The sequence below is a fragment of the Ammospiza caudacuta genome, chromosome 30, assembly GCF_027887145.1.
Source record: "Ammospiza caudacuta isolate bAmmCau1 chromosome 30, bAmmCau1.pri, whole genome shotgun sequence".
NCBI classification, from domain to species: domain Eukaryota; kingdom Metazoa; phylum Chordata; class Aves; order Passeriformes; family Passerellidae; genus Ammospiza; species Ammospiza caudacuta.
The window spans coordinates 4,117,285-4,126,447 of NC_080622.1; positions in this window are offsets into that span (position 1 = coordinate 4,117,285).

Sequence of the window (9,163 nt, forward strand, 5' to 3'; positions counted from 1 at the left end):
CACCCAGGCCAGGATGAAGGACCAGGAGAAGCTCCAGGAGCTGCGGGGGGGCCCCAGCAGGGCCAGAGCCCCCCCAGAGCCCAGCCCGAGCCCCAGGAGGGACAGCAGCCCTGGGGACAGCGGGGACAGCGGGGACAGGGACAGGAGTGACAATAGAGCAGGGACGGGGACAGTGGGGACAGGGACAGGGACAGCGACAGCGGGGCCAGAGCCCCCCCAGAGCCCAGCCCGAGCCCCAGGAGGGACAGCAGCCCTGGGGACAGCGGGGACAGGAGTGACAATAGAGCGGGGACAGGGGACAGTTTGGGATGGGAACAGCAGGGGCAGGGGACAGCAAGAACAGGAGTAACACAGCTCGGGACAGGAGTGACAATGGAGCAGGGACAGGGGACACTTCGGGACACTGATGATCCCCAAATTCCCACCCAGCAGGGACAGGGGACAGCTCAGGGCAGAGGTGACACTCCCAGCAGCGACAGGAGACAGGGACGGGAGTGACAATAGAGCAGGGACAAGGGACAGTTTGGGACAGGAGTGACCAGGGGCAGCAGGGACAGCAGGGACAGGGGACACTTTGGGACACTGATGGTCCTCAAATTCCCACCCTGCAGGGACAGGGGACAGGGACAGGAGTGACAATAGAGCAGGGACAAGGGACAGTTTGGGACAGGAGTGACCAGGGGCAGCAGGGGCAGGGACAGCAGGGACAGGGGACACTTTGGGACACTGATCATCCCCAAATTCCCACCCAGCAGGGACAGGGGACAGCTCAGGGCAGAGGTGACACTCCCAGCAGCGACAGGAGACAGGGACAGGAGTGACAATAGAGCAGGGACAAGGGACACTTCGGGACACTGATCATCCCCAAATTCCCACCCTGCAGGGACAGGGGACAGCTCAGGGCACGGGTGACACTCCCAGCAGGGACAGGGACAGCAGGGACAGGAGTGACGGGGGACAGCAGGGACAGGGGACAGCTCAGGACAGAGGTGACACTCCAGCAGGGACAGGGACAGCCCCGATGTCCCCACATCCCCACCCTGCCCAGGCCAGCGCTGCCCCTATGGGGACAGTCCCCAAGCCCCGTGTCCCTCCGTGTCCCCCCGTGTCCCTCGTGTCCCCAGATGTCGCCGATGTCCCCACGTACCTGCCAGCAGCAGGGTGGCCCCCGCCGCCCGTTCCCGCTCCCGCCGGGCCCCGCCGGGCCCCAGGGGCAGCCCCAGGACGAGCCCCGCGGCCGCGGCCACCACCGAGAGCAGCAGCAGCGCCCGGGTGGCCTCCAGGAGAGCTGGGGAGGGGACACGGAGTGGGGACACCGCGGGGACACGAGGGTGGCACCCCCGGTTACCATCTCCAGGGGACACCACTCTGGGGTGGCGCCGCTGGGGACGCTGGGGACGTTGGGGACAGAGATGGACCCCCCGCAAATCCTGCCCTGCATGGGGGGGTGACATCTCCGGGGGACGCTGGGGACACCCGTGGGGACAGCAGAGACACCACCAGGGGTGGGGACGTTGGGGACAGAGATGGAACCCCCTCAATTTCCGTCCTGTATGGGGGTGACATCTCTGGGGGACGCCCGTGGGGACATCTCTGGGAGTGGCACCGCCGGGGACAGACACCTCCAGTTTCCAGGGGACACTGGGGACACCCATGGGGACATCTCTGGGGGTGACATCTCTGGGGGACGCCCATGGTGACATCTCTGGGAGTGGCACCGCCAGGGACAGAGATGACACCCCCAGGGTTGGGGACGTTGGGGACAAGGATGGACCTTCCCAAATTCCTGCCCTGCACAGGGGTGACATCTCCGGGAGACACTGGGGACATCCCTGGCATTGGCACCACCAGGGACACCACGGGGACACACCCAGGGTTGGGGACATTGGGGACAGAGATGGAGCCCCCCAAATTCCCACCCTGCATGTGGGTGGCATCGCCAGGGGACGCTGGGGACACCGTGGGGACATCTCTGGGAGTGGCACCGCCGGGGACAGACACCTCCAGTCTCCAGGGGACACTGGGGACACCCATGGGGGACATCTCTGGGGGTGACATCTCTGGGGGACGCCCATGGGGACATCTCTGGGGGTGACATCTCTGGGGGACGCCCATGGGGACATCTCTGGGGTTCCCCGTGGGTGGCACCACCAGGGACATCACAGGGAGGGGACACTGGGGACAGCGATGTCCCCCCCGTTCCCGCCCCGTTGTCCCCATGCCCGGCGTACCTGGGGTGGTGGCATGGGGGTGGCACTGTCCCCCGAGGCAGCCGTGCCACAGCCCCAGGCTGGCCGTGCCCCCCGGTGCCCGGCGCTGTGCCCAGAACGGGGTGGCCGTGGCGGCCACCAGCAGTGCCAGGCCGGTGGCACCGCACAGGGACCCCCCGAGTGGCATCCTGAGGGGACACGGGGACAGCTGGGGACATGGGGACAGTGTGGGGACATGGGGACAGTGTGGGGGGATATGAGAACAGACGTGGGGACAGCAGCCGGGACATGGGGACAGCGTGGGGACAGTGTGGGGACAGGGGGACAGAGTGGGGACAGCGTGGAGAGAGCATGGAGACAACGTGGGGACAGTGAGGGGACAGTGTGGAGATGTGGGGACAGCTGGGGACAGCGTGGGGACATGGGGACAGTGTGGGGACAGCGTGGGGACAGTTAGGGGACAGTTTGGGGACATGGGGACAGCATGGGGACAGTGTGGGGACAGTTTGGGGACAGTTTGGGGACATGGGGACAACAGCAGGGATGCAGGGACAGGCATGGGGACAGCGTGGGGACACAGGGACAGGCTTGGGGACACAGAGAAAATGTGGGGACGGTGTGGGGACATCTGTGGGGGACGCTGGGACAGCCATGGAGACACGGGGACAGCGTGGGGACATCTCTGGGGGACACGAGGATCCCCAGGATGTCATCTCATGGGGACACAGGGGACACCCATGGGGACATCTCTGGGGACATGGGGGTGCCTGTGGGTGGCACCTCAGGGGACACTGGGGACACCTGTGGGGACATTCCTGGGGGAAGGGGCTACATGGGGGTGGCACCTCTGGGGACACGGGGGACATCCCTAGGGGAGGGGACGCAGGGGTGGGGACATTGGGGACAGACACAGGGGACATTGGGGACATTGGGGACATTGGGGACAGACACAGGGGACATTGGGGACATTGGGGACATTGGGGACATTGGGACTCACCCGCCGTCAGCAGCCGCGGCGCCGCTGGCCCATGGCCCCTGTCCCCGTGTCCGTCTGTCCCTGCTGTCCCCGTGTCCGTCTGTCCCTGCTGTCCCCGTGTGTGTCCCTGCTGTCCCCAGGGAGGGGACAGGGCCCCCGGCACGTGGCACTGCCATTGTTGGGGACACAGTGCGGGAAGGCTCTGGCTGCTGAGGTGGCACCACGAGCCTGTCCCCAGGCGGGTGACACCGCGGGGAGGGGGGGACACGGCCCCGGTGACACGGACGGGTCCTGCCAGGCCTTGGGGACAGCGGGTGACAGCCCCGAGGGCAGGGCCAGCCCTGGCTGGGGACATTAGGGACACTGCCCGGCTGGAGAGGGGACACTGGGGACATGGGGGACAGAGACACTGGGGACATTGGGCACATGGGGGACAGGGACATTGGGGACACTGGGGATTGGGGACACTGGGGACATGGGGGCACGGGGGACACTGGGGACATGGGGGACATTGGGGACATGGGGACAGAGACACTGGGGACATTGGGGACATGGGGACAGGGACATTGGGGACACTGGGGATCAGGGACACTGGGGACATGGGGACACGGGGGACACTGGGGACATGGGGGACATTGGGGACATGGGGACACGGACACTGGGGACATGGGGACAGAGACACTGGGGACATGGGGGACAGGGACATTGGGGACATTGGGGATACTGGGGATGGGACGTTGGGGACACTGGGGACAGTGTGGACACTGGGGACATTTGGGACAGTGGGATCAGGGACACTGGGGACACTGGGGACATGGGGACACTGGGGACATGAGGACACGTACACTGGGGACAATTGGGACACGTGGACATGGGGGACATTGGGGACATGGGGACAGGGACACCGGGGACATTGGGGACAGTGGGATCAGGGACATTGGGGACACTGGGGATGGAACACTGGGGACATTGGGGACATTGGGAACATGGGGACAGCGGGGTCAGGGACACTGGGAACACTGGGGTCATGGGGACATTTGGGACATGGGGACATTGGGGTCAGGGACATTGAGGACATGGAGACACTGGGGACATTGGGGACACGGGGACAGGGACACTAGAGATGGGACATTGGGGACATTGAGGATGGGACACTGGGGACAGTGGGGACAGAGGGACAGTGGGGACAGGGACGCTGGAGGTGGGACAATGGGGACATTGGGGGACACTGGGGGGACACCGGGGTCACACACAGGTGTCAGTGCCCGCGGGCCGGTGGCAGCAGGAGGACCCCGGTGACAATGGCGGTGACACTGGTGGTGACACTGGCGGTGACACTGGCGGTGACAATGGCGGTGACACTGGCGGTGACAATGGCGGTGACAATGGCGGTGACAATGGTGACGATGCCGCGGCCGCCGCGCGGGGGCGCCCCGGAGCAGGGGGGGCTGCAGGGGGCACCTGGGGGGGGGCGAGAGGGGCGACCCTCAGGGGCTGCACCCCCAAACCCCACAGAGAGACCCCCGAGAGACCCCAAACCCCACAGAGACCCCAAACCCCACAGAGACCCCAAATCCCACAGAGACCCCAAATCCTACAGAGACCCCAAAGAGAGACCCCAAATCCCACAGAGGTCCCACACAAAGACCCCAAATCCCACAGGGACCCCCGAGAGACCCCCAAATCCCACAGAGAGACCCCCCAAGAGACCCGAAATCACACAGAGACCCCAATTCCCATAGAGAGACCCCAAATCTCACAGAGACCCCCCAGAGACCCCAAATCCCCCAGAGACCCCCCAGAGAGACCCCAAATCCCACAGAGACTCCTCAGAGACCCCAAATCCTAAAGAGAGACCCCCAAATCTCACAGAGACCCCACAGAGACCCCAGCTCCCGCTGACCCCCCCCGGAGACCCCCCAAATCTCACAGAGACCCCCCCCCAAATCCCATGCAGACCCCTCAGAGACCCCAAATTCTATAGAGACCCCCCCAAGAGACCCCAAATCCCACGGAGACCCCACAGGACAGACCCCAAATCCTACAGAGAGACCTCAAATCCCACAGAGACCCCAAATCCCACAGAGACCCCCCCGGAGACACCCCGAATCACACAGAGAGACCCCAAATCTCACAGAGACCCCCCCAAATCCCATGCAGACCCCTCAGAGACCCCAAATCCCCCAGAGACCCCCCCAGAGAGACCCCAAATCCCACAGAGACTCCTCAGAGACCCCAAATCCTAAAGAGAGACTCCCAAATCTCACAGAGACCCCACAGAGACCCCAAATCCCACAGAGAGACCCCAAATCCCACAGAGACCCCCAAATCTCATGGAGACCCCAAATCCCACAGAGACTCCTCAGAGACCCCAAATCCCACAGAGAGACCCCAAATCCCACTGAGCCCCCCCGGAGAGACCCCAAATCCCCCCGGAGAGACCCCAAATCCCCCCCGAGAGACCCCAAATCCCACGCAGACCCCTCAGAGACCCCAAATCCCGCAGAGACCCCCCCAAAATCCCATCAAGCCCCCAGACCCAACCCTGGGGAAGGGCTCGGGGGGTGTCCCCGGGGGTCTCACCGGGTGCCACCCGCAGTGTCACCGCGCCACACGCGCAGTCGCTGTCGCCCACCAGCAGACACGCGAAGGTGCCGCTGTCCCCTGCCCGCACGTCGCGCAGCTCCAGCGACACCGGGGCGACATCGGGGGTGACATCGGGGGTGACACCGGGTGTGACATCGGGGGTGACATCGGGTGCCACCAGCGCGGCCCTGGCGCCGTACGGGGGGTGGCACCGAGGGGGACCCCGGCCCAGGGCGCACACGGGGACAGCGGGGACAGCGGGGTCACCCCCGAGGTGCCACCAGCGCGCTGTCACCAGCCTGCCCAGGGGCGCGCCCGCCGCGGGACAGCGCAGGGTGACGCTGGAGCCCCGAGTGGCGTTGGTCACCGCCAGGCCACCGTGAGGGCTGCGACAATGCTGGCACCCCGCCGCGGGGCCGCCGGCACCTGGGGACAACGCGCGGCGTCACACCGGGGGTGGCACCGGAGCCGCGGTGGCGCTGCGGGACAGGGGGACGGATGGGAGGGGTCCGTGAGGGGACCCTGGAGGGGTCGGTGTCCCGTGGGAGGGGGTGACACTGCTGGCGGGCATTTGGGGACAGCCGGCAGCTCCGGAAAGCGGGGGGACAGCGGTGGGGACAGGAATGGGGACAGCGGTGGGGACAGGAATGGGGACAGCGATGGGGACAGGAATGGGGACAGCGGTGGGGACAGCGGTGGGGACAGGAATGGGGACAGGAATGGGGACAGCGGTGGGGACAGCGATGGGGACAGGAATGGGGACAGGAATGGGGACAGCGGTGGGACAGCGATGGGGACAGGAATGGGGACAGGAATGGGGACAGGAATGGGGACAGCGGTGGGGACAGCGATGGGGACAGGAATGGGGACGTCCCCGCGCCCCAAATCCCGCCCCTGCAAGCCCCCCAGGACCGCGGAGACCCCCGGACCCCCCCACCCAAGCCCCCCCCCCCTCACTCCCGGCACCCTCAGTTCCGCCCCCAGACCCCCCAAAACCGCCCCGAACCCACAAAGCCCCCGGAGCCCCGCAATGCCCCGGCCCCTCTGACCCCCCCCCAGAAAACTCCGAGACCCCCCCAGAACCCCCCTGACCCCCAACAGCTCGAATCCCCTCAGGAGCCGCCCGGACCCCCAAAACCCCCCTGAACCCCTTAGGACCCCCAAACCCCCTGGACCCCCCCCAGAACCCCAAACCCCACCGAGCCCGGACCCCAAGAACCCCCCAAACCCCACAGACCCCGAACCCCCCCGGACCCTCCCTGGACCCCCAAAACCCCAAACACCACAGACCCCAAACCCCCCTGAACCCCCCCAAAACCCCCCCCCAGAACCCCAAACCCCACAGACCCCGAACCCCCCTGGACCCCCCCAGACCCCCAGAACCCCCCAAACCCCGAACCCCCCTGGACCCCCCCTGAACCCCCAACTCCTCGAATCCCCCAAGACCCCCAGGACCCGCCCGGACCCCCCCTGGACCCCCTGAACCCCAAACCCCACAGACGCCAAAACCCCCAGAACCCCCCCCCCAGAACCCCCTGAACCCCAAACCCCACAGACCCCCAACCCTCCTGGACCCCCCCAAACCCCACAGACCCCAAAACCCTCCAGAACCCCCCCACAAAACCCCCAGAACCCCCCCCCCCCCAGAACCCCCTGAATCCCAAACCCCACAGACCCCGAACCCCCTGAACCCTCCCAGAGCCCCCCCGTGGACCCCCCTGAACCCCAAACCCCCCGAGCGCCCCCAAACCCACCGGGGGTCGCCAGGACCGCCCCCAGCCCCAGGGGCAGCAGCAGCAGCTCCCACATGGCCCCGGGGGGACACGCGGGTGACACACGGGGGACACACGGGTGACACACGGGTGACACACGGGTGACACACGGGGGACACACGGGGGACACACGGGTGGCACCGCCGGCCGCGGGGGGGACACGGGGGGGGTCACAGGGCCCGGCCCTGCCACGTGGCGGCCGCTCCTCCCCGCGGGCCGGCCCCGGCGTCCCCAAATGTCCCCAAATGTCCCCGAATGGCCCCGCGGGTGTCCCCACGCCAGCCCCGGCCAAGTGCTGGGGTCACCTCCTGTGTCGCTGTCGCCTCAGTGTCCCTGCCAGGGCGTCACTGTCACCGCCGTGTCCCCACGAAGCGTCCCCGTGTCCCTCTCAGGGTGTCCCTGCCACGCCCGTGCTCCCCCCAGGGTGTTCCTGCCACCCTCCTGTCACCCCAAAGTGTCCCCATGTCCCATCCAGGGTGTCCCTGTCACACCCGTGTGCCCTCAAAGTGGCCCCGTGTCCCTGCCAGGGTGTCACCGTCACCCTTGTGTCCCATCCAAGGTGTCCCCATGTCCCCCCTCTGGGTGTCCCTGTCACTTCCACGTCCCTCCAAAGTGTCCCTGTGTCCCCCCCAAAGTGTCTCTCTGTCCCTCTCAGGGTGTCCCTGTCACCCCCATGTCCCACCCAGGGTGTCCCCATGTTCCCACCAGGTGTCTCTGTCACCCCCATGTCCCCCCCATGCTGCCCCTGTCCCCCTCCAAGGTGTCCCCATGTCCCCCTTAGGGTGTCCCTGTCACCTCCTAATGTCCCTCCAAAGTGTCCCCGTGTCCCCTCAAAGTGTCCCCGTGTCCCCACCAGGTGTCCCTGCCACCTCCATGTCCCAGTCAGTGTCACCCCCATGTCCCCCACAGGGTGTCCCCTCCCCATCAGAGTGTCCCTGTCACCCCCATGTCCCACCAAAGTGTCCCCGTGTCCCCTCAAAGGGTCCCCATGTCCCCCCCAGGTGTCCCTGTCACCCCCATGTCCCCTCAAAGTGTCCCCATGTCCCATCCAGGGTGTCCCTGCCACCCCCGTGTCCCCCCTCAAAATGTCCCCATGTTCCCTCAGGCGTCTCTGTCACCCCCATGTCCCCCTTAGGGTGTCCCTGTCACCTCCTAATGTCCCTCCAAAGTGTCCCCGTGTCCCCACCAGGTGTCCCTGCCACCTCCATGTCCCAGTCAGTGTCACCTCTACGTCCCCCACAGGGTGTCCCCATGTGCCCCCCAGGTGTCCCTGTCACCCCCATGTCCCACCAAAGTGTCCCCATGTCCCCTCAAAGGGTCCCCATGTGCCCCCCAGGTGTCCCTGTCACCCCCATGTCCCACCAAAGTGTCCCCGTGTCCCCTTTAAGTGTCCCCATGTCCCATCCAGGCTGTTCCTGTCCCCCCACCCAAGTTGTCCCCATGTCCCTCCAGGTGTCCCTGTCACCCCCATGTCCCTCCAAAGTGTCCCCATGTCCCTTCCAGGCTGTTCCTGTCACCTCTGTGTCCCTCCAAAGTGTCCCCACGTCCCATCCAGGCTGCTCCTGTCCCCCCTCCCCAAGGTGTCCCCATGTCCCCCCAGGGCTGTCCCCACCCCCGAT